Genomic DNA, 27,696 nt, shown 5'->3' with positions numbered 1-27,696 from the left:
AAAGTGAATGTTTAAAGGCCCAGAAGATGCCATCTTCTGTCATAGGTGGTTTGCTGAGGAAGCTCAGCCAGGCTGACTCATCAGCCCTTGCAGATCTCAAGGTCAACAAGCAGGCACGAGAACAGGTGAAGGCGATGCCCTGAGTGAGCACACTAAGCAGTCAGTGTTATTCAGTCAATAAGCAGAGGACCAGATGGGGCTACTTCTTAAACACATCCTAACCCCATTTGTGAATAACGTCTGAGTGTCTGTGGTTGTGTGGACGGCCCTAGCACATCCTCCTGGAAGGCTTCTTTGGCTTAGGCAGGCAGAAAGAAACAGACCTCTGTTGTAGACATGCTTCCCCTCTGAGCTGGACATGCCACTGTGCCCACCACACCCAGCGTCCGCCTCGGAGGGGGTCTACCCCACCCCGGGCTGCACACGCTCAACCATGTGCCAGCCCCTCCCTGTTCACTGGACTAAAGGTAACATCTTACCCAAGGAGGCCAGGCTGGCCAGTGGTCAGTGACATCAACAGGCAGAGACACTCCATCCAGACAAGGGGGGAGACAAATTCCCACTCTTGGTTTTTTGGGTTTTTCAACTGGGAACTCCACGAACTGGGAGCCACCAATAAAGGGAAACGGAGAAGGAGTCCATGAGGTGAAAGGGCCGAGGTGGAGCAGGAGTGTGGCAGTTACGAGAACAGGGGGCCTCTGGGGGAGAGCATGAAGGTGCAGAGAGGGTGGCCCGCAGACAGGGAAGGGTTAAGTGATGATACACAAAGGCCAGAAGAGCCAGGCCAAGGGCTGAGTAACATCCAGGGGCAGACCAACCCCCGCCCTGACGTCACTCCGACCGACAGGGCTCAGGAACACTCCCTGCTCCCAGCCCCGCCACAGCCAAGCACCTCGCTGGCTTCTGAGTCCTGCCCAGATCTCCTGGAGGCCAGGCTACCACCATAGCAACTCTCCTTCCTGATTCTCACGTGTAGCCTTAAAATAAACCCCTTGAGACTCACAGTAACCGCAATGCACCCCTTGTTCCCCGGCGCACATCCTCCCTCCCTTCCCAGCATCCTGGACCACTCTCCAGGGCTTCTGGGTAATCACCACTCAGCCGGCCCCATTTTTACCAAATAAATAATGTGCTGTCACCTGTCAGCAGTAAACAAAAACATAGAGAGCAGAGGGGCTGGGAGAACTCTGTCTGCAAAAATCATTACATTTTGTTCAAAATGCAAAGTTGGTGTAAGCTTCATTGCTCTATTATTATTATTATTATTATTTTTTGTCTTTTTGCTATTTCTTTGGCATATGGAGGTTCCCAGGCTAGGGGTCGAATCAGAGCTGTAGCTGCCAGCCTACGCCGGAGCCACAGCAACGCGGGATCCCAGCCGCATCTGCAACCTACACCACAGCTCACGGCAACGCCGGATCATTAACCCACTGAACAAGGCCAGGGATCGAACCCGCAACCTCATGGTTCCTAGTCGGATTCGTTAACCACTGCGCCATGACGGGAACTCCTCTATTATTTTTTTAAGGGAGTTAAGTCTAAACTGTTCTCACATGTGATAAATGGTCTCCCAAGACTTTATCTCCTCAGCAGGTTTAATAAGGCACTTAAGCCTTAAAAAAAGAATTCGAACTTTCTGAAAAAGGGACTTGAGAGTTGAGCTGAAGTCCCTAAAGTGATACTAAATGCCATGGAGGAAAACATGTCCCAGTTGGAGGTTTTTAAAGGGTACCCAGAGATGACAAAGAAAACAATTTGAGGAGAACCCTCGTTCTGTAAGATTGTAAGGCTCCATCCACAGACTCTATTTTCCATTGCACAGTCACAGCAGAGGATGCAGATCATTCAATCTCTAAGCTCCGGGGCTATAAAGGACCCCCCCACCCCCAAAAAAACCCCAATCATACATAACCGCGCTTTTCTTTTTTAAAGGTATGAAGTCAAACATGCCAAGACTTGCCCAGGGTCACACGGCAAGTTTCTGACACGGGTGACACGAGGATTCTGGCTCCCTGGGTCCAAGCCCAGGACTCGTTTCTTTCCGCCCTGGAATTTAAACTTTCAACACATTGCAAGTTTCTGTGAAATCGAAACATAATTACATCAAAAGCCTAGTACTACTTATGAAATCTAGCAGAAAAATATATTGCTTCTCAGAAGCTTCACAAGAGAGCCTTGGCAACAGAGAAAAATTATGGCTGAGGATTTCTGGGGAGAAGAGAGGTACAAAGAGGTTTGTGGATAATAAAATCACTTCCAACCCAAACTGACCCACATTTAGAAGTCCAGATCCAATTAAGCTGACATCAGTCAATTCTGTGCTGCGGTCCAAGCATTTGAAAATTTACTTTGGGCTGAGAATTACCAGAAAATTCTTCCTGCCAGTGGTCTGCAGTTCATTTCTTTGTATGACAACCTCAACACCCAGAACTCCAGTCCTTCTGGAGCCCATCCTACAGGCTCTTAACTGGTAGATTTAGTTCAAGGTCCTCAAAGTGTACATCCTTGTCCAACTCACATAATATGTTAATGACCGTGGGCTATTATGTTGATTTATTCAAAACCGCTCACAGCAGAAATGCATACTCTCTGGGCCGTTCTTGCACGGTACGCTCAAATGCATCACGCTTACAGTAAGGTTAATGCGAGGTGCCCATTCTTTCCAACAGAAAACAGAAAAACGGCAGTACATTAAATGCTCAAATATCGCCTTCTGATGAAGCCTCTGCATTCATTGTTCCCATTCAGGCTGCAGCTCAACTCTTCCAACGGGGAGCTGGGCTGAGGACAGGTTGGAATGTGGACACATTTTCCACAAGGAGCAAGCTTTGCATGGCAGCCCAGACTCAGCCTCCATCCATCCGAGCACCTCTCTTTCCAGGCCAAAAACCAGGTGAAAACTTGGAATCGCAGACTCTTCATTAACAGAATCCCGCACAAGTGGTCCACGTGATCTTCTAATCGCTGATCTTTGGCCAATCCTGTCTCACGATGCCGGTTTGCTCTTACTCTTTCAGTGCAGCTTAAGAGTCTGGTCCACAAGAATCCTACACCTTAATGTGATCAAAAGTGGGTTTGGAAGCATCTTACGTAGTAGCATCCTTTTGAAATTTAGCACTCCCGGCAGTACAGCTTTTACTTGAATTATAAATGCACAGCAGCTTCCGCATCCTAAGGTTCGCATTTGTCCTCCGTGTTTACACTTCTAAATTCGGATGCATGAGCTAGGTAGATAAGTTTAACATAGCAGTGTTTTGGTGTTTTTCGTTTTTTTTTTTTTTTTAATAATTACTTGCGGTTGTTTTTTTCCTTTTTTGTTTTTTTTTGTTTGTTTGTTTGTTTTGGGTTTTGTGTTTTGGCGGTGCCTGCCACATGTGGAAGTTCTGGGGTCAGAACTGCCGTGCCACAGCAGTCACAACATCGGAGCCTTAACCTGCTGAGCCACCAGGAAACTCTTTTAGTAGTGTTCCTATACTTCCTGAAACTTTTGTTATTAAAAGCATATCTTAAAACTGATGGTGTATTTGATGCAAACAGACATTCGGATGCATTTCTCTGGCAGGTTCCTGCCTTCATGCCCCGACACACACCAAATAAGAATTAGCATAGCCTTACGCTGACGCAAAAGACTTCTCATTTGCAAAGGCGGCCAAGTATTAGTTGCACCCCTTCCTAAACACTGGGCAAAGCAACTCACCCTGTTTGAAAAGCTATTTCTCTATCAGACCACCTGACTCACAATATCTCTCATTCCTGACTACAACCCAGGAGGGAGGTAGTTACTATTTCCTCACTTTACAGATAAGGAGACAGAGACGGATAACTTCCCAGGCTGACACAGCAAGGAGACAGCTAGTCAGGAGACAGCCAAAGTCTGTCCATCTCCAAAGCCGGTGATCTTAACCACTAAGCTCTACGGCCCTGCCCCTTCAAACGCCACTGTTATCCCCTCTTTACAGACAAATAAGCTGAGGCTCCATATTACGCCATCGATACAAAGACAACGTAACTGCTAACTGCAAGGGGAGAGGCCAGGTAGTGGGAGACGAATAATATGCGAGTTGTGTGAGTCTGGAGGCAGGAAGTACTTTTCCCAATGCACTAGGCAAAAATATGCAATGGTCCCAAATGGCCTTTAAGGGGGAAAAAAAATGACACGTGTCCTTTCCTTTGCACGCTGTGAGTATCTGGGATACAACTGTTTATAAGAACGGATCCATGGACGTCTTCTCATGTCCGCCCCTGATTCCACCTAGAATGTTTCCCGATGGTTTGGATATTATAGTCCCTGCTTCTAAACAGGAGGTTACTTTCCCCACGTTCACAACAGGCCTTCTGCCAACCCACGAGGTTGCTGGCCTGGTAAACAGCACTCACACAGGCCACACTAACCACCTTGCCTGCCACTGGGCTTCAAGGAGGAGCTGGTACCAAAGGATGCAGCCTCTGGGAGCTGGAGCCCTGCCCGACCCAACTTCCTGGCTCCTAAGTCAGTGAGAGGCAGGTCAGGGAACGTGGCGAGACTTATGTTCTTTGCTGTAGGATGGGACACCCCTTCCACCCTTTACTCAAATCCTTCTCATCCCTGGACAAACATGTGGGAAAACGTGAAAGCGGAGCATTATTTTGATCGACGGTCATTAGCAGTAACAACAGCAATAAACACGTTATCATTGCACAGCCTACTACTCCACCAATTCTGGCCAGACACATACTTATACTTCAGCTGAAAAGTCTCTGGGCCGGCCTAGGGAAGAGACAAAAATCTCACTTTAAGGAATGACAGCATATTTTCCCAGGCCCTCCGCTGCTTCATTAATGCTTGCCTTATTTGGGGAAAAAAAGAAAAACTGGCTGAAGCATCCGCGGTAGTTTTATACGCCGTGAACTGGCAATGTTTTGGAACAAAAAACAACTTTTGCACTAGGGTACTTATGGCATCATTATCGCATTTTCCAAGCCCGGCTGCCGCGCTGCCAGGGAGAGAAGGAAGGAGCTGGAAAACAGTAGTACCTTCACCAGCAGCAAGGCTGAAACAAGGGGGCTTTAGAATAAATCTTGGTCCGTGTGCACATTTATGGCAAAATAACCCACGTGCATTTACCTTATAAAAGTGTTACAGGTAGGCATACTTATGTAATTTATTTAACGTTCTTTTAACATCCATGCTTACTTGGGTTTCATACAATTTATTAAGTTTTCAATCTGGCCTGCAGAAATGGGAAAAATAAAAGCAGATGTGAATGTACGACCCCCATTTAAATGTTCACCAACCTCCTGCAAAGCCTGGAACCAGCTAAGAAATACCACCGCAGCCGCCATTGGGAGCCTGCTCTGGCTGGGTCCCTCCCTTCCACCCAGGGGAAGCCTAACTTTAAAGGGATAAGGGTCTCTGCAGCTGAGTCAAAACATAAAAGCTGGAAGCCTGATAAATACCCCAAAGGACACAGTCCCCATTCGGGAGATACAGTGCAAGATGATGGAGGCCCACCAGACCCAGCCGGTCCTTAACAATCTCCACGTGGCCAGGTACTCTCCCTTCTTCCTTCTTCCTGGGAGTCCCCTAGACCTGTCTCTTTCAAGAACTCCCCATCCTTTTTGGAGTTGTTTTAAACCTACCTGGGTGACATATAACCCACCCACCCAAGAGAACACATATAACACACTTGCACACGCATGCACACACGGACACACACACCCTCTCTTCCTGCTCGGTCTAATCTTCCTGCACTTGGCTCTTTGGTTTAATGTTTACCAAATCTCTTGGCACGTTTCCCTTTTTGCTAAATAAAAACGCTTTCATGGCCCTTTTCTGGGTCCCTTTTTCTTTCTGCAGCCGCTGACTCCTTGGGAGAGGCTCAGAATCAGCCCACTGAGGGGTCTCCAGAGAAGCCAGCCAGGAGGAGATGGAGGGCGAGGAGGTAGCAGATTGAATTCAACAGCTTCAGAGAACAGAGTCAAAACGCTGTCACACCTGGTGTGGCTTCTTTTAACTCACAGAGCCCACACTCCTTCCTCCGTCCACCCAGGGTCCTCCCCAGGCTCCCATCTCCTCCGCCCTCTCTCCCTCCCTCGAGCCACAGCAGGGCCGGATCGCAGGCCATCTCAATCTAGTCACTAACACAGACGGTTCTGTAAGATGTCATTGCTTCACTGTTTAAGAAACTGGGAGGAAATAAGGAGTATGTTTTGGCCCAGCATGAAAGCAGCCTGAGAGCTTGGTTTGGGGCCCTGAAGCCAATGACTGTCAAAGGGGAAGTTCATTAGTAAATACAAGCATTAGCCTATCATCAGAGAGTGTTTGGCTCTAAGGTCAAATTTCTATCTCCAAAGACTAGTGCCCCAATAGGGAGGGGGAGAAGGAGGGGAGCTGGAGGGGCTGGGGGGAGACTGGTGCATGAGCTTAGAGCTATTTCTTACAGCCAAGCCTAGGAAGGCTACCCCCAGAGAGGTGCCAGGAAGTGTGTGACTTCATAGCCGAAAACACTGCCTTCACTGTGAGGACTGTGGTCAGTAGGGGAGAAAGGACTGGAATGCAAAGCTCCCAGGTCCGGAGTTCATTCAGGGCATTGTCTTCCCTAGCGTCAAAGGAGAAAAATGAGAAATTGTATGCGAAGTCCAAAATATTTCTCACAGAAGATGTGTGTCTGTAAACACACACATGCACACACTCACCCCCTCACCCTCCACCTCCACTGTTAATATTTAAGGAAAAGCATCCCATCCAATGTGTGAGACAAGTTTTGACAGTAAAGTGCTCCAAATGAAACCCTCATTTATTTATTAAGACCCCGGAGTGACAGCAACATTGTAAATCAATCATACTTCAATAATAACAATAATAATAATAGGACCCCAGAGCGTCTCTGGGCACAAGACCCCAGGGGAATTGCAACAGACCACAAAGCCTTGACCTCCTGTTTTGGTTCAAGCCCTTCCCCAGCTTATACAACTTAGTTGCTATTAAAATACCAGGGGGCCCTTAATTGGGTTGATTTTTTACCTAGATGGCGCAAACTAAGTAATCTGGCCCAGAAAGACTACACTGCACTGCTACCGATCAGCCCCTCATTGCCGCACATCCCTCCCCCTGAAAGGGGGGGGGGGGAGACAAAAAGAAAAAACAAATGTGCCAGGGCCATAAAAGAACCACACAAGAAAGAAATGTGACCAAAGGTAGTAAAAGAAACCCTAACATCAGGAAAACGTTAACTTATATTCCTACCGGGTTATACGTGGGCTTTTAGGGAAATGTGCCCCCCCCCTTCTCGTGGCTTCACGTGGATGCATTTTGTGGGCACGTGGGCATAGAGAGAGGTTATTAACCAACCAGGCACGATGGAGCTTCCAGTCTTGGGGCAAGGCAGGCGGTGTCAAGATGGCGCAGCGAGAGGGCGCAGGGGTTGGGCACAGACATGGGGCTCTGAGGAGGGGCCTCCTGAGGATGTCTCCAGAGTTTCGCCATGAAGGAGCCAAGAAGGGACTCCTTACATGGCTGAGCATCAGTCACCTTCACAGAATTCATTTCTTCCTCGGGAACAACGTTTCTACAAAACAGTATGTCCAAACTCTTCCAGCCATGGTGTAAGTTGAACCTTTGGCTCTCCGTGCCCGGCGCCAACCCTGGCGCAAGTTTTGTAAGAGGCGTCTCCTGCCCTTTGTTAAGAACAAAATAAACAGATGTCGAATGATGATATTTGCCCCCTTCCTCCTACTTCCTCATGTCGTGCTGCCAAAGCTCTCTTCACGTCTAAGTCACCAGAGACTCTTTGAGAAGCATCTTCTAGCTTTTTTTTTTTTTTTTTTTTTTTTTTTGTCTTTTTGCCATTCTTGGGCCGCTCCTGCGGCATATGGAGGTTCCCAGGCTAGGGGTCGAATCAGAGCTGTAGCCGCCAGCCTACACCAGAGCCACAGCAACGCGGGATCCGAGCCACATCTGCAACCTATACCACAGCTCACGGCAATGCCGGATCCTTAACCCACTGAGCCAGGCCAGGGATCGAACCCGCAACCTCATGGTTCCTAGTCAGATTCGTTAACCACTGCACCACGATGGGAACTCCAGAAGTATCTTCTGGCTCTTGAGTAGAAGAGACCGAACATACTGAGACTCTCCAGAGGGCGGGTAGTGCCTGCTTTTACCTCTTAACCTGCGAGTGTGTAGACCGGCGGACAAACTGGGAATTCCCTTTGTCAAGACAAAGATCAGAATGTAGACTGTGCGGTTCCAGGGGAGAATCAATACCTGTCAGAGGGGGGAAATGGGAGAAAAGGCAGGCACTTAATTCACCGCCCTTTCATCTCAACGGAAGAGCAGATTTCCGCAGGGACACAGTCTTCTCCTTCCACCAAAGTCTTGTCCAGAGAAGATCACGGGAAGCACTTAAGACACGGATGCCTGCGCGTCAATGCCGCGACGATTATTGCGAATACGCTCCTGAACACCTAGACATCGGGGCAACTGAAGGCTGAAGCTGCACACGTCATCGAAGAGGTTAGGGCCATCCCTTGGATTAAAGAAAGAGTATGAAAAGCAGCAGTTTATCCCAGTCGGCCTCCCAGGTAAAGATACTGGGCCTCAGCACACGCTCCACGCAAGGGGGCAGGCGGAATCGCCATCGTCCATGTGCTCTTTGAAATGACCAAGAAACACAACCCTCCCCTGCAGCAACTGGAGGGGCATGCCAGCCAGCAGCCCCGAAAGTCACTGGACTGCCTCCTGAAATCAGCTTCTTGAGAACTTTCTGGGAAAGAAAGTGTCCTTGAGCTCCTGGGCAATAGGTAAAGGGAAAGAGGGGAAACAGACGCACAAAGCTTGACAATGGAACCTGTGCCCTAAGCTAAGCAAGCTTACCTGAGGCCACTCTCAAGAGCTCAGGGCTCCCAAACAAACAATGGGAGCCCTCGCCTAGACATGAGGCCAGGGCTTCCCATGGCAGCGACAGACTCATCCTCATGGGGCAGTTGGCCACCCAACAGGGCCCCCTCGCTTCAAGCAGAGCAGCAAAGCCCAGGGTGCCCCCACGGTGCCCTCGCCTCGGAGAGGCGGCCTCCTCCTCCCAGCACCCTCTTCCCTGGGTATTTCGGGCACACCAGGACCACATGGCATACCGATTTATGCTTCCGCATCTAGAAACACGGTCTTCTGGGAAAAAACAGGCTCTTTTCGGTGTGGCTGGGGAGTTTGGCCACAGCTTGTAATTTTGGCTAAGGAAGTGATTTCCTGTCTGACAGGAAGCGGGAGCCAGAGCTGACTTCAGCTGCTGCCGAGCTTGGGCTTCAAAGTGAAAAAGGAGAGAAAGGCAACCACTTCCACTTATCAGGGAGTCAGAACCCAAGTCTTCCAGGAACGTGAACCTCTCCCTTGACCCCTATTTATTGAAACAAGTTTATCTAACAAACAACCCCAGTGCATACAGTTCAGAAAAAGTAAGCTTGGTCTCTGCTTTTGTAACAACACAGTCCTTTTAAAGCTTCTAAGGACATAATTACCAGTTGAGTTTTGAACTTTGCCCAGATAAAGGCTGATACACCAGGCTTTGCTGTTTGTTTCCCTAATCAACTAAATTCAAGTGTGAAGAGAAGTCAGGTCCTTTTTTGTCCCCCATTTTCTCTCTCAGATATAGTGACTCCCCCACCCCTTTTTTAATCACTAAAAGGATATTTTTATGGGTAGTAGAATACGTTTTATTTTATAAAATTCCAACTGCTTACCTTTTATACTTTATACCACACAGGTATTTTTAAGAGGAATAAACACTAATACAATAGCAGCCGAAAGCTAAAATTCTGTTACCAGCAATCCTGTTCCCTTCCCTGACCTCGCTGTCACATCCACTGGGGGCAGTTAACTTACAGGGCAGCTGTCTTTAAAAACGGACAATATGCAAGGTTAACATCCAAAGGTAAAAGGAAACACCCTATTCTCCCTTTACACACACACACACACACACTTCTAATCAGGTACATGGAGTTGAATGGCAGAAGGAAGAAACAATCCACACTTTTCCTACCACTTACTGACATGTTTAATAGTCTCTAAATAAAAATGCGATTTTCTGTCCTTTTTTTCCCCCTTCCTCCTCAGAGCAATTTTCCGGCCAGCCTTGGGCAGTAAACAGTTAATATTCCACTCTCCCCTGCTGCCTTGAAAACCAAGGAAACAATTGAGACATTGTCCAGCGAACAAGACTCCCAGGGACTGACATTTTTGTTTATGTCCCAGTTCTCAGCCTGTCAATTTCCACTAGGCTGCCTGACCCGCACCAATATGGTCCTCCGTGAGCTGAAAGGGCTCTGCTTCATTTATTTTATTAAAGCTTCGGTGTCTGTTTTTGATTCAAACTCCAAACCTCCCCACCCCCGCCTTTCCCCCAGAAAGTTGCCTCCTAACTAGAAGGCTGTGTTGCAATTCCTTCTTGGGACACGTTGCCAAGAAAAGTAACAAAATATTTTTGAATACCAATGTTTGCATGGTTTTGCCAAAAAGGGTGGGGGCGCGCGGGGGGCGGGGGGGGGGGTTGAACCTAAACACGTCGCCCAGCCTCGTGTTTTTTCGGAGTCTTGAAAATATTCCGCTGAAACGTGTTCATAGGAGTGGATACCTACGGTGACCTAACATCCAAACCCGGGTGCTTGGAAAACATTTAAAAATCCACAGATACGTCTGAAAAACCCAAACGTCAGGTTCAAAAACAAAAAGGGTACATCAATATTTTCCTCCCCACCGAGGCCACTGGCCTGCCTGACTGGACGAATTACAGCCCCAAAGCTCCCTCCCCCTCCCACTCCCCAGTCTTTCCCATTCCCCAAGGACCACCCCAACGCTGCCCAGTTTGGGCGTGGGGGCTGCACAGTGATACGCCGGGGCCCTGCTCCTGACACTTTATCTCCATGAAAAGCACACACAGGGCGACCGTTTCCTGTTTGCGGAGTGGGCACGAACCAGATCACACCCTGGGCAGCAGCAGCGCCAGAATTCCACAGCATATGGTGCTGTGTGAGGATTTACTGGGAATCAAGGCAGCAAAGCTCTCCCACTGCTTCCTGTCAAATCCTGTCACTTGGCCCCTGGAGGTCTCTCTCCTTCCCACTGGCCCAAGCCCATCACCCATCACGCTCCATTTAGGTACCACACACACACACACACACACACACACACACACACACACACACACACACACACACACACACACACACAAAACCTGGAACTTTTACAAGGAACAGGATGCTTGAGAACTTGAAAGCCACATGGAGTCAACCTCCATCAGTCGTCCTGGATGGCTCCAGTGAGACACAGCCCCCTCTTTCCACAAACCAACCAGTTAAGGCCAAAGGACTAGGCTGGGGCTGGCAGCTGTCCCGGGGTACCACGGGGAAGTCCGTGTCACCCTCAATCCTCAGGCACCCCACCCAAACTCTGCCCATAAAACCACATTTTCCAACTAACCATCTATACCGTTCTCACCCTCTCCAAAAACAGCATTTGGCTACCTTCCCATTGCGATTCTTTGTTTAGAATTGAGGATTCCCCACCCCCTTTTCATCTCTGCTCTAAAGGGCCTCTTCAGACCCTTTCAAAGCCTCCTCGGCCTCCCCAAGCTCGGGTCATCAGACACTGAAATAAATGGTGATACTTTTATGGCATATTTGAATGTAACAGGCCATTCTCTCCCGTTTCCTAAAAGGAAGCCCTGTTGGGCAGTCGCAAGTTATTACTGAGCCAAGGCTGAAAGACAGAATCCCTAAGGGCCAAAGGTAAGATTGTAACATTTACAGCCACCATGGCTCTTCCCCCTTTTAAGGCCCTAATGAACCCGCCTAGGGTACTGGCAAGGCATTAACTCCTTCCTGCCAGAAGCTTCCCTCTGCCCTTCGGGGAGAGCATCACAGCACTGGAACCTCCTACTGTTCAGACCTCAGCTGCGGCCCTGTCTTCTCCCCCAGCCACCCCACCTAAACTACCCCCCCCTCGACCCACGACTCTTCTCTGTCCAGCTGTCCTGCTTTACCTTCTCCGTGGCTCCTACCACCATCTGAAATGACCTCCCTGGTTTTCAGCTGGAAGGAGAGCGCAGTGAATAAGGGCTTGGACACGGACCCAACTAATACTGCAAAGACCTGGCCTTCTAGCTCTGCTACTTCCTTCCTTTCTGGGCTCCAGGGTCTTCATCTGCAAAATGGGTAGATACAATAATAACCCCGCCTGAGAACCCTCCAAATGGTTGTCAGGGATCGAAGAAATACATGGAAAGTCTGGCACCTAATACACATGGTCAAAGTACTATTTGTTTTTATGGTAATCGCATTATTTATTCATCTTTTTTCATATCGTTTGTTTACTGGTTCGAGTCTCTATGCCCTCCCCTTGCCCTTGCCCATAGAACAGAAGCTTCAGGAGAACCAGAATATTTTCTTGCCCACTGATATATTCCTAGCCTATCTCCTTATGGACAACCACTAAATAATTGTTGGGGGCGGGGGGCAGGCAGAGGCACATGCCTGGTTTTTTCAGTTGGGTTTTTCACTCTAGTTATCATCACCTACTCATAGCAACGTTCCTCCACGGATAATAAAGGGGACAAGAAGATGGCCATAGGTTCTGTCTGTAGTCTTCAGACATCCTTAGACTAGATAACGTTTCAGCCCTGGCCTCCTCATTTCCTCCCACTTCCTGGAGGAGGAAGAGCCAGGAGATGTTGGAAGGACCTGCTGTCCAGAAGCCCCACACAGGGACCGCACTTCCTGGGAAACTCACCCAGGCGTCCTCCCCAGGCCCGCCCATCTGAAGTGACGACGCTTTTCCAAGTGGTAAATGAATCATGTCAGACCAAAAGCCATTTTAAAAGTACACTTGGTAAAAAACCCGTACGACAGCACATTTCATTTATTAATTATGCTATGGATTAGGGATCAAAGTGGTAGAAATCTCAGTGTACTTGAAATAAATGGCTTTTGTGGTTGCCTAAATCCTCGGAGTCCCCTGGAATGTAATTCCTTAGGCAAAAACAGCTTCCCAGACTTCTTGCCTCCCCGCTCTCGCCAGAGCACAGAGGAAGGTGATCAGTTGGCATCAGACCTGCATGCGGCAATTATCGGGGCTTTTAATGCTTTACTTCTACGAAACACGAAACACGAAGCTCCTCCTTTTCAACTGCCCTCCTAGTGATGGGTTTCTGTTTCCATTATCAAACCTCAAATCCTTCCCCTTTTCCTTTCTGTTTTCCACCCTCCCTCCCCTTCTTTCCAATTAGATGCAAATTGAAAATAACCCATAAAGAGGTTAAAACTCAAACAAATTCCAAGTAACTTTCAAGAAGGCAATGGGGTGTAGTGTTAAGCACACAAGCTTTGTGGTCAGAGATCTGGATTTGAATGTTGGCTCTGTCACTTACTTCATAAATTTGACTTCTTTAAGTGTGGGGTTTTTATCTTTAAAATGGGGATAAAATCGCCTACTTCAAGAGGGACTATTAGGAAGATGAATGAAGTAAAATAAAGCAGGCCTCTGTCCAGAGCTGGGCATCACTACCTCATCAATACACGACCAAGAGCTCGTTACTACCTTCCTCCTTCCTTATTTTCCAGATACGGCTCCTGGTCCTTGGTGTCTGAATCTTGCTCCAAGTGAGCTGTTTTAATCACATTTAAATTCTACTTTAAAAAAAAAAAAAATCAATCCTCTGACTTAGATGCATTCCTACCAAAGAAAAGCCATCTCCTTAGATGTGGCTATTAGAGCGCAGACACTCATTCAAAACCACAGTTCCTGAACCAACTGTGCCCAGATCTGGAGCTACATAAAGTAGGCACAAAATGAAAGCACAGAGGGAAAGGCTGACAAATTTGAGTGCATTAAAATTTAAAACTTCATTCTTTTAAAACCATGTAAGGAGTTGCCTGTTGGCACAGTGGGTTAAGGACTCGGTGTGGTCACTGCTGTGGCTCAGCCTTGATCCCTGGTCCAGGAACTTCCACCTGCCACAGGGGCACCCCCCAAAAAACAAACAAACAAAGAAAATGAAACACCATGTAAGCAAAGTCTTAAAACATCCCAGACTCAGGGAAAAGCCAGTCATCTCTCAGGACGCCTGGGGGATGAGTTCCAGGGCAGCGCCCACCACCCATCCCCCACACCCCATGGATGTTCCACAGTCTCTTCTACCAAATGGTACAGCATTTGCATGTGACCCACCCACATCCTCCCCATTCTTTAAAGCATCTCTAGATTATTTATAACACCTAATACAAAGCAGATGCTATGTAAATAGCTGCTGGTGCTCACAAATTGAAATTTTGCTTTTTGGAACTTTCTGGATTTTTTCCCCAAATATTTTCAATCCGTGGTTGGGTGAATCCACAGATGCGGAAGCTGCAGATATGGAAGGCTAACTATATTTCCAACACATAATTGAATCTCCAATTTGTACAAAGGGCACCGACAAACTGATTCCTTGAAATGAGCCGAGGACTAACCCAGGCAAGCCACAGAGGAGATGATAAACAAATGACAAGACTGGCAAGCCTAGGAGTCAAAGAAATGTAAATGAAAACATAAGGTGTCACTGCACACTAATCAGATTGGCAAAAATCTTACATCTGACAAGATAAGTGTTGGTGAGATGTGGAGAAAGAAATGTTTATACTTTAAACTGGTGCTGCAAGTACTGATGGCTCCAATCAGAGGGTGGGAGGTTATCTTGGGAGCTATGACTGCAAATTAGCATCTTAGGTCCTACCAATGATTCTATATAGTGTAAACATCAGAAAAATGCTCATACATGTGCCTTCCCATGGACGGTTACATACTGTGGCATATTTGCGATCTTAAAAAGCAACCCAAATAGCTGTCGATACACAAATGGGGAAACTGTGATATGGCCATATAATGGAATAGTACACAGCAGTTAAAACGGGTGAATTAGATTTAAATGTACAACAAAGGTAAAAGTCACACACGGTGTTGAACAAGAGAAGCTGGAGAAAACCATGAAATATGGAACCACTTTCCTAAACTTTAAAAACCACTAACATTCGCTGTAACACATTCTGATCCACAGATATATGTAAAAAGTGTAAAAACCTAGACTGGGAAGACACCAAATGGTAACAGTAGCAGTTATGTATCTGGACGGAAGATCAGGATTAGGGAAGGGAACACGGGTTTGGTTTGGTTCTTTTAAACATCAGATAGAAGAGTAAAAATTGTTATTACAGGTGGCAGGTACATGAGTGTATTTGTTATATTATCATTTATACCACCTCAGTATTTTTTTGTTTTAGAACTGCCAACCATCTTGGAAAAACTCCAATATTTAAAAATCCAGATGTATGCAAAAGATAAATGAGAGATTGAATATGCTTGGCCCCGAATGGTGATCTGAGAACCATAGTCACAAAAGCCATCGATCCAATGTAACTAAACAAAAGGACCTGTAGTACCCTCAGCTTTGCAGACAGACACCCACATTGCGTGGCGGGAGATATAATCTGAAACAAATGGAAGGCTTGTCTTAATGCAACTCTCCTTTGGTTGGTTCCCTTCTTTCGTCATGAGTTCATACCTTGTCCTCCTAACACCCCACAAAGCCTCATTTTCTCAACAGGGACTAAAACTAAGAGCATCACAAAGGCAAACATCCCTCCAAGTTTGCTGATGCAGCCTGGCCAGCACCAGCCTGGTTTGCATTGGAAACCTGCCCCTCCCTGGTTGTGAGCTGGCTCCCCATGGAAGCAACACTGCAACATTAACACCTATAGGTGAGAGCTCTAGTGCTGGAGTCAGACTCCCAGCAGTCACACTATTGGACCTTGGGCAAACCATCCCCCTGCTAAGTCTCAGTTTCCTCTTCTGTAAAACGGGATAGTAACCATTGCTCATTCAAATTGTGAGGATTAAACATGACAACCCTGCAAATTACTTATTAGTAAAATTAGTAAATCAGTAGAATGACAAAGTTACTGGAACTAGTATGTGCTCAGTAAACCATCTTGAGTACATCTCTCCATTTCTCAAAGCATCCATTTCTTAAGTATCACAATGAAGACTGTGGACCCAAGAGAACTCTTGAGTTTCCTTTCCACATGCCAGGGTCATGATCGAGTCTGAGATTAAAAGAAGAGTGAGCACAACCGAGAAGGCGGCTCTGGTCTATAACATGCAATGCTATTGGGACCGAGGCTCCAGGACAGAGCAGGCCTAAAAGTTCCCCAAGCCCCTCCCCTTGGCGTCTGTTCTGATCTCTGGTATCACGATCCTGCTCCTAACAGGATCCTGACAATCCCCACCCTTGGCTCTAGAGCCAGCAGATCCCACATTGCCAGCTGAAAAGTTTGGAGGAAATTCACATAGGCATCCAGACACCGGAATACTTGGCCAAACCCTCTCCTGCTGGCCTCTGGGTGCAGCAGCGCTGGACACCGCTGAACGCCAGCCCATTTCCCCAGGCCAATAGCCCGCCCTCCCTATCCTTGTCATACGCCCTCGCTGCCCATCACTTATTCCACACAGATGTCCAAGCACGCACTGGCTCAGCCTATGTCCTCACTGCCTCTCAATGGGTTATATTTTTCAAATCATGTTCTAAAACTCAACCACGAGATTGCTGGCATGAGAGCTGTGCTTGCATCTCTCATCAGACCCAGACTCAGAGCGCAAAAAATAAATCAGGATGAAAGTCATCACAGGTAGGCACCAAAAACAAACTAAAGAAATACGGGGTTGGTTCACTGGGGGGGAGAAAAAAAAGCCTCCCTTCCAAATTAAAAGTTTAGATAGCATTAAAGTTATCACCCCCTTCAGACACATCTTGATTTTATTTTAATCATGCAGTTTTTACTTGTAGGGTGGGAGGAAAGGAGAAAGGTGGACTTCACTCCTGAAGCCCATTTTTATAGTAACTGTCAGACATCTGACTGTATACTGCAAACATTCGCAGGTGCAATGCACAAAAAGTGGGCTGACTCTGCATGTTACACGTGGTCCAGGTCAGGTCCCGCAAGACCTATCGGTCAAATCACGGAGGCCAAGGAGGCCTTCTGGCCGTGGGAGGAACTAGGGGAATAAATCAAGAGAGCTGAGCCACAGCCCAGCTGAGAAGCTGAGGTTCATTTTCTTAGGCACATTCTCCTTCCTGGTTCTGATGCAAAACGTTCTTCTTTCTCATCACTTTATTTGGAAAAAAAATTTCTAAATGGTGAGTCATAACGTTCACCATGACATCGTAATGGACATTTGACCCGGCTCTGATAGACCCAGTAGGGGGCTCAATTTCTGACACTTTCCCCAAAAGTTTACTGCGCCTAAAGCAAAAACGACAGCTGTGACACCTCAACTGTCCCTTTCTCCAACTAGTGCCGTCCTTCCCTTGCAGCTGTAACACATAAGGCCTCAGAATTCCTCTCAACACAACAGTGCAAGCAGACACCACCCCGCCTCGGTCTAGGTACAAACGCTGCATTCTGCTCAATCCTTGCAACAACGGTGTTTTAGTCTTTGGGAGGTGCAGGATCCTTTCATGGGTCATATGTCTTTCAAAGGAAAATGGATACAACCTTCATCAAACGGTCAAGTCGTAATCATCAATAAATCAAACGGAAATAAACACCTGTATGCCCAGCTTGCCAGCAATTATTCACAACAAGAAAGCAGGGCTTCTAAAATAACATAACCAAGTCTTAATATCTAGAGACCAGTGAGAGGCTGCAGTGGCACCTCCTTCTTTATGGGGGCTGAGATCAATTTTTTTCCACAAAAAAAAGGGGCAGTGCTTAATACTACTAATTCACTGGCTATTCCTTAAGTGTCCCAAAGAACAGAAATAAGAGTGCTTTAGGGCAAAGATGACTATGCTAAGTAGAAGCCAGAAGAGAAAATTCTGCGAAACTAAAAATATGAAAAGAAGAATTTCATGAAAATACCTTAAGTTCATTTTCAAAATTCCCCATGACCACAGAAGCAAACCATGGAAACTGCTTTTTTTTACACAAGCCTCTCTCTAGAAATTGCTTGTGGGAGAAAACGGTGCATGGTATGTCTGCCTCTTAGAGCCACTCTCAGATGAGCACCAACCAGCCCCGTTGGTAAAGAAGGCAAGTATGCTTCCTTCCCACGGGTCCCTATTTACAGAGTGGCAAAAATGATCAGTTGATGCTCCAGTATTTTTACTCACAAGAACTGAACATCGAAAAGATGAAACATTTTTTAAATATGCCTTAGAGCTTTGAAAATTGTACTGGTCAGACTCCTTTGGTTGTAAGCGACAGAAAACCATCTCAGACTACTTGGCTTCCTACCTGCATGGTCCAGGGCTGGAGTTGGCTGCACAGAATTAAATGGTATCAAACACACACATCATCTTCTACAAACAAGCACCCTCCATTCAGAGTGAGTGTGTGTGTGTGTGTGTGTGTGTGTGTGTGTGTGTGTGTGAAGGCAGGCAGAGCATGGAGTCAGACTCTCTCTTCTTTGCTTAAAACACATGTCTGCCTGGACGGACCAGAATAGGGAAAGGTGGTTCCCTATAGACAGGATGGGGAAGGATGCTGTCGGCAGGGCGGGGGGTGTAGAGATAAATGTGGAGGAAAGGGGGGCATGTAGAGATACAGGTGGACTCTTCTCCATTTTTTTAACATTTGGTTTCTTACACCAAAAGGCTGGTGCATAGGTGTTACTCTCAATTCCTAAAAAACGACTTGGTAATTGAAGAAGAAAGCATAATAAAGATGACGCCAAGAGAGCATTTTGGGCAGGGTGGGGGCGGGGGGGATGCTTGGCTGTATTCTGAAAGCGGAAAGGGCTTCTTCCAGTCATACTTATTCCATCTCGACAGTGACTTCGTGCCTTGGCCAGGACTATTTTGGCTTCAGACATTCCGTTTCCAGGCTTTGGCTGAAGGGGGCTGCTACCTCTTTCCCCAAAACTAATTTTTCCCCCCGTTTCAGCTGAATCATCCTAACAATCTGCCCAGAGCCCTTCCACCCAGCCACACTCCTCTTTCTGTTACTGAGATGTATTTGTTTAGATTTTATGTTCTTTCTCCACCCAGCAAGGTTGGCTTCTCCCTTGAGTCTGAAAGGGCCAGGGAGGAATACCTCCCTCGGAATTTCACACGTGTCCCTGACTCGGGCCTCACCTCAGAAGCACTAGAAGGGGGAAGAGTCAGAGGTCAGGTCCAAGGCCAGGTCTCGATAAGGGAGCACCCATATCCCACGTGGTCTCCGGGGGCCACGGGCACAGTCCAGTCCCACGGCTTGTGGTGTGGACCCTCCCTCCCTCCTTCCTTCTCCAGCCTTTTGAAACACTTGCTACTTGCTTCACCTCAGCACCTGGACAACAGAGACAATGTGCTTGCAAGAAGAACAGTCAGCCTGTGCCCTAGAGCACGAACAAGAGGCCTTTGCCCCACTGCACTTTGGCACATGGTGACCCATCTCATTCAAGCCTATTAAGCAGTCTCTATGATGCACTTAATCTTACTGCCTGGATCCACTCGCTCTGCAGCCTCTGCCCGGAACACAGATTGCATCACGCCTGCCAGAGTTCTTCACAAGCTTCTCGTGGCAGTCAGACTATGGCTGGACAGACCACGCGCTGGCAAAAATGGGCAGGGCTCGGATGCGGTACCAAGGGGGTGGCCAGACACAGCCACACCCTGCTGCACTGGCAAAGGACTGGTGGTCGGGGCTCACTCAGCCTTCGTGCCCTCCTATTGCCCCGCTCTCTGTCCTCCAGCCAACACAACACTCTATAAGCGTGACTGCTTCTGGGCCCAATGGACCTTTCTGCTGTTCATAGCTGCCCCGGTTCTCTTTCAAAAGACAAGCTCTACCCTCCAGATTTTTAGCAGAAGCATGTGACACGATCTGCTTATTAAGGAATTCAAAGGCCATCTCAAACACGGGAAAGAACAGCAGGAACCAAGGATGGAAATGGAAAATGGCAATGGTGGGAAGTGGGGCAACCAGGACAGGTGCTCCGGCAACACCGCAGTGAGAGGTGCCAGCAGCCTGGACTTCACTGGTGATGGTGGAGGGGTGGAGAGGGGTCTGATTCCACAGCTATTTTGAAGGCAGAGCTGATATGCCATGTGGATGGACGACAAGCCTACAGGATAGGCCAGTGGATTGAATGTGGGGAGTGAGAGAAAAAGATGAGTCAAAGATGAACCCCAAGATTTGGGGCCCACGCACCTGGTGTGTGCTGAAGATCTGTACTGTGATGGTGAACACTGGAAGGAACAGGTTTGGCAGCGGTGAATGGGTGGAAATAAAGACTTTGATTCTGGAAGGCTAATTTTCTCATGTCTATTTGGCATCTGCATGGAAGCTGAATCGGGCACTCGGGGGAGAGCCTGGGCTGGAAAAAGATCTGGAAAATTGTCTGAAAATGGCCATTTCCACCTATGGAATCCTGATGAACTCCCCTAGCTCACAGGACTTTCACATCCTTATGTGCAAAAGGACCATAACAACAAACCTTCCCATCCAGACCCCTCCGGGGTCCCCCCCTCCTCAATTCCCCAGTATATACTCCAATTCTGAAATCCAGGAGATGATGGATTATATTAAACTGATTGAAGAGATGAAAATCAGACCTGCAAACCATTAACAAGCCAATCAGGAGATCACCTTGAACACGCTATGCAAAGTGACAGGGAAAATACCCATTTCCCAGAATAAATAATCGAGTCTTAGATTTCTCCACTGGGCAATCTCTTAAAAAAAAAAAAAAAATGTAGGCACCCTGTAGCAGGATTCCTAAGGAAATATGAGTTTAAACTGGAAAGAGACAGAAACCCTCCTAGCCTGAATTTCTGAAGCATCTGTGTGAACCACGTTTACATAAGCGCTACCATGAGCTGGAATGCCAAGGGTGAATTACCGAGTTAGAAAGCAGACATATGGACAAGCTCTTGTGCTAAAACCAGGACAATTCTGAACACTCTTCAGTAACAATGAAATCACATTCGCTCCAGACTGAATCAACTTCTGTCCCTCATCAGCAATGGGTTTTTTGCTTAATTAACAGGAAAGCGGACAGCCACTTGCAAAGAAATAAAACCAGAGGCTGCTTGGCTTTAAGAAACTTACAATCTGGTTGGAGAAGCAAGCCCCATACACAGAGTTAATCAGCAAGGCAAGAAAGCACAAGCAGGACAGGACTGGTGCCAAATGAACACTTTTGTTTTATTTACTGGAAAGATAAACACAGCAAATCCATAAGTTGAGCTCTAAGTAGATCCATGTTAATTTAAAACAGGCTCCCACGCTTGGAAAACAGAGCAGGTACTGAAACAGCTTTCCAGAATACACGCTGATCTTGTCCCTGAAGATGCCAAGAATTCTGAAGTCAAGCACGCTTTAGGGATTTCCTCCTGCAGTTTGTAAGCACCCAGAGGAGTCAAGAACCCACCATAGAGAAAATGACTTTGCATAACCCAGAGCTTCCCTAAACCTATTTCAGGAGGGAACCCTTTTCCTAGTAACTTTATTAACATTCACGGAGACAAATGTCAGGAAACACTAGCCCACAGCTGCCAAAGATATTTCCCCCCAAGCACAGGACACAGTATTTGGCAATGGTTGAAGCCCTTCCCTGCACCCCCTGTGGACTGACCTTAAACTTAGCAACAAATGGCATTTTTGAAAAGCAGGAATGTTTTCCCAGAAATATAATCCAGGATCATATCCTTAACCAAGCTCATAAACAGCATCGAAGAAATAATATCTTTACCCAACAATATGCTACTGAAAGGTACTAAAATTTTAAAAACTCTAAAATTATCTGAGGTTATAAGAGTATACGCCAAGACCTTGAAATCAGTCTTAAATGTGCTGCATATATGCAGGAGGCTAATAAAGTGCATCTCAAGAGTTACCCTACAAGTATCTGAATGAACAGACTAATCCCGAACAACCACGATGAACATCAGCTGACTTGGAAACCTACTAACCACATAAGAAGCAATGGTTTTTGTTTACCTATCTTCAAGGTGAAAGGTCTTGGGGAGGCTGACTTGGGTGGGCGGGTTGGGTCTGTTTTCTAGAGCAACAGGGACTAAGAGCACATTCTTCCAGGAAAGCCTGAATTTTTCTCTTGCTTAATTCCCCAGGGACAATAAAATCATTCTGATCATGGTAAATTTAACTCTCACAGATGGCTGGTAGTTATAAAAACTGAGATCTAGCAGGAAAATATTTGTGACTACGTATCAAGAAATTTTTAAAAATTGTGTTCTCTTTCACCTTTCTTCCTAGGAATGTATCCTAGGAAAAAAACCCAGGCTGGGGGGCAGGGAGTGGAGAGGGGACACAAAAAGATGTTCATCACAGGATTATTTAGAGCAGTAGAAACAAAAGAAGATGCTCTAGAGACCCAACAATATGGCATGGATTAAGTAAACCGGTGTATAATCATAGTACGGGCTATCAGGTGGTCATTAAAAATCATTAAGAATTTTAATGACATGGGGAAGTGCTTATTCACCACAGCAGTTTTCATTTTAAATAAATACAAGCCTGGGAATACTGAGCACCACCATGGGCTCAAGAACATTAAACACAAATACAAATATTAATACACTCAGAGGGAAAAGTCTAAAAGGAACTATAACAAACATACCAAAGGATTGGTAACATAATCTCTGAGTGGCAAGATTCGTGGGCCATTTTCCAAGTTAGACACTCAGAATGCAACGCCATGAATGCAAATTTCATGAATGAGGAAAGCTACATTTAACAATGGATGTCACTCACTGTAGAGGTAGGATTTTTCCATCAAAAATGGGCGATTTCCATCCTTGGAGCATTTAAGATCCGTCACTGCAGATGTGACTCAGCATGAAGGATAAGCTCGAAGGGAAAAACCTGGTGATGAGGGAAGAGGGTCTAAGAGCCACCTTCTTATTCTCAAGACGGAGAGTGGAAGAAGCCTGAGCAGCACTGAGCAGCAAAACACACATCAAGCCTGAGCATTTCGAGGAGAGAGACTTCAGTGCCATGAATACAAGAGGGAATTTGAAGAGCCCGTGTGGTACCAAAGGAAGTGATCTGCATCAGGACACAGGTAAGTGCCCCATGTCCAAGTTCAAAAGCAGCACGGTCTGGAGTTCCCGTTGTGGCTCAGTGGTAGCGAACCTCACTAGGATCCATGAGAACGTGGGTTCGATCCCTGGCCTCGCTCAGTGGGTTAAGGATCCGGCGTTGCCCATGCTGCAGTGTAGGTTGAAGATGTGGCTCAGATCTGGTGGTGCTGTGGCTGTGGTGTAGGCGGGTGGTTACAGCTCTGATTCGACTCCTAGCCTGGGAACGTCCATGTGCAGCGCTAAAAATAAGACCAAAAAAAAAAAAAAAAGAAAAAAAAAAAAGTACGGCCAACAGAGGACTTCTGAACAGTGGTTAAACAACAGAAGGGACAGCCCTGGGTGACGTGACATGACATGTGATTTATTTGAAGGTTGTGAAACTTTCTGTGATTCTAATCTAAAGAGGATACAACGGAGCTTACACAATCCTTCTGGGTAGAATATTTGCACCGCCATGGTGGTCAGCTGCCACACCATGAACCCAAACCTCAAAACATCAGAAATCCTCACCGTGGAGTATTTTCTGGAAGGAGGGAGGAAGCTTGGACTTGTAGCCACAGACTGTTAGGGACCACGTTGGGGTTTTCTCCACTCTCTCCCTTGAAAGCACACCTGATCTTCTCCACCACTTCTCCCCGCAAAAAAGATAACTTGGTTGCCCGGTTCTCATTATTAGATCCTCACAACTCTCCTTATTAAAGTACTAACATGTGTGTAGGGCTCACAAGGCCCGCTTTATATCCCGAGACAGAATATACACCCTTAACCGCGGTTCTGTCTATGAAATGGGAAAGTTCTGACTCAGCCACTGCTAGAAAACACATGCCAAGTATTCTAGAAAGTCTGGTTGAGTCACAGATAAATGGATTTAAAAAAAAACAAAAAACAAAAAAAACAAAACCAAGAGGAAAGTGTATGCGCCGTGGAGAGAGTGCAGGGAGAAACGCGTTTAGGAAGTGAGCACAGGTTCACACCCTCACATCACCTGAAGTTCACCTGCCCCAGGAGCAGAGGCCCTCCCTTCCCACAGGTGTCCGTGAGTCCTCGGCAGCAGCCATGCCCAGAAACCAAATCCAGCCTCATGCCCCACCTCCAGTGAAGCTGACAGTCTCCTTGCCCGCCCCCACCGTGTCCAGCTGAGGCTGGGGGCCCCAGCAGGTGCTCCCCAGGCTGCACTCCACACACAGCATTGGGCCCATCTACCTGTCGCTTTCTGGGCCATCTTTGGGGCTGGTGGGTTAAGGGGATTGGTGTGCTCTGGGGCTAGGCTACCTTGCTTCACATCCTTACTCCCAGAACTGGGCAAATACGTCACCTCCCTGGGCCGAGTTCCTCTGTAGAGCGGGAATAAAACACCTGAAAAGCACCTAGAACAAGGCCTGGCACGAAGGACATGTCCCCAGCATATTTTATATTTATTACCCTTAGTACCATTCATCACTAATTCTGCTTTCTCTCTGCATCTAGAGTACTTTTTCCCCATGTAGCAGGCAATCACTAAACATCTGCAGGATCAAGGAAGGTGAATCAGTGACCAGATCAGGGGTGAACAAAAGACCAATGAGAAAGACCAATTAAGCCTACTTATCAAAGTTTTGGAGAAGGAAAGGGAGAATTCTCCACTCTTGCAGAAATACATTTTGAATACATAAAAATCTAAATTTAATAGAGAATTGACATTACTCTTAAATTTGGATGGTTCCTTACGTTGGGATCGTGACCATTTCACAGTGCCACGCTGCTTTTGCAGGGTCAGGGAACCTAGTATCTCGCTAAAAAGACAACTCATTCAACTGTACTCCGATTTTTAAAAAGAGGAGTTCCCATCATGGCGCAGCGGTTAACGAATCCGACTAGGAACCATGAGGTTGCGGGTTCGATCCCTGCCCTTGCTCAGTGGGTTAAGGATCCGGCATTGCCGTGAGCTGTGGTGTAGGTTGCAGACGCGGCTTGGATCCTGCATTGCTGTGGCTCTGGCGTAGACTGGCAGCTACAGCTCTGATTAGACCCCTAGCCTGGGAACCTCCATATGCCGCAGGAGTGGTCCAAGAAATGGCAAAAAGACAAAAAAATAAAAAAATAAATAAAAAGAGAGACAACTCTCGAACGGAGTAGACACTTTTCCCAAGATGCACAAAATACATCAAAAGATACACAAAAAGGTGTTCAACATTATGAATCCTCAGAGAAACGCACATCAAAATGACGACGGGAGTTCCCGTCGTGGCGCAGTGGTTAACGAATCCGACTGGGAACCATGAGGTTTCGGGTTCAGTCCCTGCCCTTGCTCAGTGGGTTAATGATCCGGCGTTGCCGTGAGCTGTGGTGTAGGTTGCAGACGCGGCTCGGATCCCGCGTTGCTGTGGCTCTGGCGTAGGCCGGTGGCTACAGCTCCGATTCAACCCCTAGCCTGGGAACCTCCATATGCCGCGGGAGCGGCCAAAGAAATAGCAACAACAACAACAAAAAAAAAAAAGACAAAAAAAAAAAAAATGACGACGAATTATCACACCTGTTGAAATGGCTCTCATCAAAGACAAGAGAAAACAAGGGGTGTGAGGACGTGGAGAAGAGGGAACGCTGTGCCCTGACAGTGGGAAGGTAAACTGGTGCAGCCACCTCGGAAAACAGTATGGAGGTTCCTCAAAAAAATTAAAAAAATGAAACGACCAAATGATCCGGTGAACCTTCATCTGGGTCTATGTCCAAAAGAAACAAAAGCAGGATCTTTTTTGGGGTGTCTTTTGTCTTTTTAGGGCCACACCTGTGGCCACCCGTGGCACACGGAGGTTCCTAGGCTAGGGGTGGAATTAGAGCTAAAGCCACCGGCCTACGCCACAGCCACACGGGATCTGAGCCGTGTCTGAGAGCTACACCACCGCTCACGGCAACGCCCCATCCTTAACCCACTGAGTGAAGCCAGGGATCGAACCCTGGTCCTCATGGATGCTAGCTGGGTTTGTTAACCGATGCACCACGATGGGAACTGCTGCGCCAAAAACAGGATCTTGAAGAGATTCCTGAACTGCCATGTTCACCGAGCATCATCGCTCACACGAGCCGAAACTTGGAAACAACCTAAGTGCCCATCAACAGGTAAAGAGATAAAGAAAACTGTTCTGTGTTACACACACAGAGTAGAACATCACTTGGCCATGAGCAAGAAGGATATTCTGCCATTTGCGACAACATGGATGAACCTTGAAGGCATCATGCTAAGTGAAATAAGTCAAAGAAAGACAAATACTTCTACGAGGAATCTAAAAAAGCCGAACTCATAGAAACAGAGTCCAGTGGTAATGACCAGGGACCCAGGGGTGGGAGGATGGGGAGGGCTTGCTCAAAGGGTACAAAAGGCAGCTATAAAGTGAGTAAGTTCTCGGAAACTAATGGGCAGCATAGTGACTATAATTAACAAGACCTGGATGGGCCCAGAGATTATTATAGGAGGGAGCGAAGTAAGTCAGGTAGAGAAAGACAAAATATCATATGACACCACTTATATGTAGAACCTTAAAAAAATGATACAAATGAACTTATTAACAAAACAGAAATACACTCACAGATATAGAAAGGAAACTTATGGTTACCAAAGCGAGGAAGGGGCTCAGGGATAAATTAAGAGTTTGGGATTAGCAGATATACACCACTCTATATAAAATAGATTTTTTAAAAGGACCTACTATAGAGCACTGGGAACTACACTCAGTATCTTGTAAGAACCTCTAATGGAAAAGAATCTGAAAAAGAATATAGGTACACACACACACACACGCACACGTAACTGAATCATTGTGCTGTACACCTGAACCTAACACAACATTTTAAATCAACTATATTTCGGAGTTCCCGTCATGGCCCAGTGGTTAACGAATCCGACTGGGAACCATGAGGTTGCAGGTTCGATCCCTGGCCTTGCTCAGTGGGTTAAGGATCCAGCGTTGCCGTGAGCTGTGGTGTAGGCCGCAGATGCGGCCCGGATCCCACGTTGCTGTGGCTCTGGAGTAGGCCAGCAGCTACAGCTCCGATTAGACCCCTAGCCTGGGAACCTCCATATGCCGCGGAAGCCGCCCTAGAAAAGGCAAAAAGACAAAAAAATAAATAAATACATCAACTATATTTCAATTTAAAAAAACACTTGGAAGTTGCTAAGAGAGTAGATCTTAAATACTCTCACCACAAAAATGAAATGATCATTATGTAACGTGATGCGGCTTTAGCTATGCTATGGTAGTAATCATTTTATAAAAATAAGTATCAAATCAACACACTGTATGCTCTAAATTTACACAATGTTATATACCAATTATATCTCAATAAAACTGGAATTTAAAAATTAAAATTAAAAAATTAAATTACATTAAAAGACACCTCTCCCACCCTAAACCTTTCCCCCACAATATTCTCCATTCAGCAGATGCCTTCTCCATGAAGCCACCTTTGCCTCTTCTTCCCCCTCAATGCCAACATCAAACCCATCACCAAGTTCTACCGATGGCCCCTCTGAATCTGTCCACTTTACCGTCCCCACTGCCAGCAGCTTAACACAAGCCAAACCCCTCAATGATTTTCCATGGCGGTTAGGATCAAACGCCAAATTCTCACCACAACC

At 46.8% G+C, this 27,696-nt stretch overlaps 1 protein-coding gene and 1 long non-coding RNA gene across 45 annotated transcripts in view; both read right to left on the bottom strand.

Moving 5' to 3' along the window:
- The window catches only part of TCF7L2 (transcription factor 7 like 2), a 203,666-nt gene that overhangs the window by 90,848 nt on the left and 85,122 nt on the right, over positions 1–27,696 (bottom strand). The window lies entirely within an intron of this gene.
- On the bottom strand, positions 6,759–9,304 carry LOC146397063 (uncharacterized). The gene is made up of 2 exons (XR_014826236.1): positions 9,112–9,304; positions 6,759–8,507 (listed from the first exon to the last, which is right to left on the bottom strand). It is a non-coding gene; the product is annotated as an uncharacterized LOC146397063 (long non-coding RNA).

The sequence above is a fragment of the Sus scrofa genome, chromosome 14, assembly GCF_054392235.1.
Source record: "Sus scrofa isolate SSC_HxYL_T2T_F1_AM1 chromosome 14, Sscrofa_HxYL_maternal_Yorkshire_Landrace_v2.0, whole genome shotgun sequence".
NCBI lineage: Eukaryota > Metazoa > Chordata > Mammalia > Artiodactyla > Suidae > Sus > Sus scrofa.
This window is presented reverse-complemented; position numbering and strand designations above follow the sequence as displayed.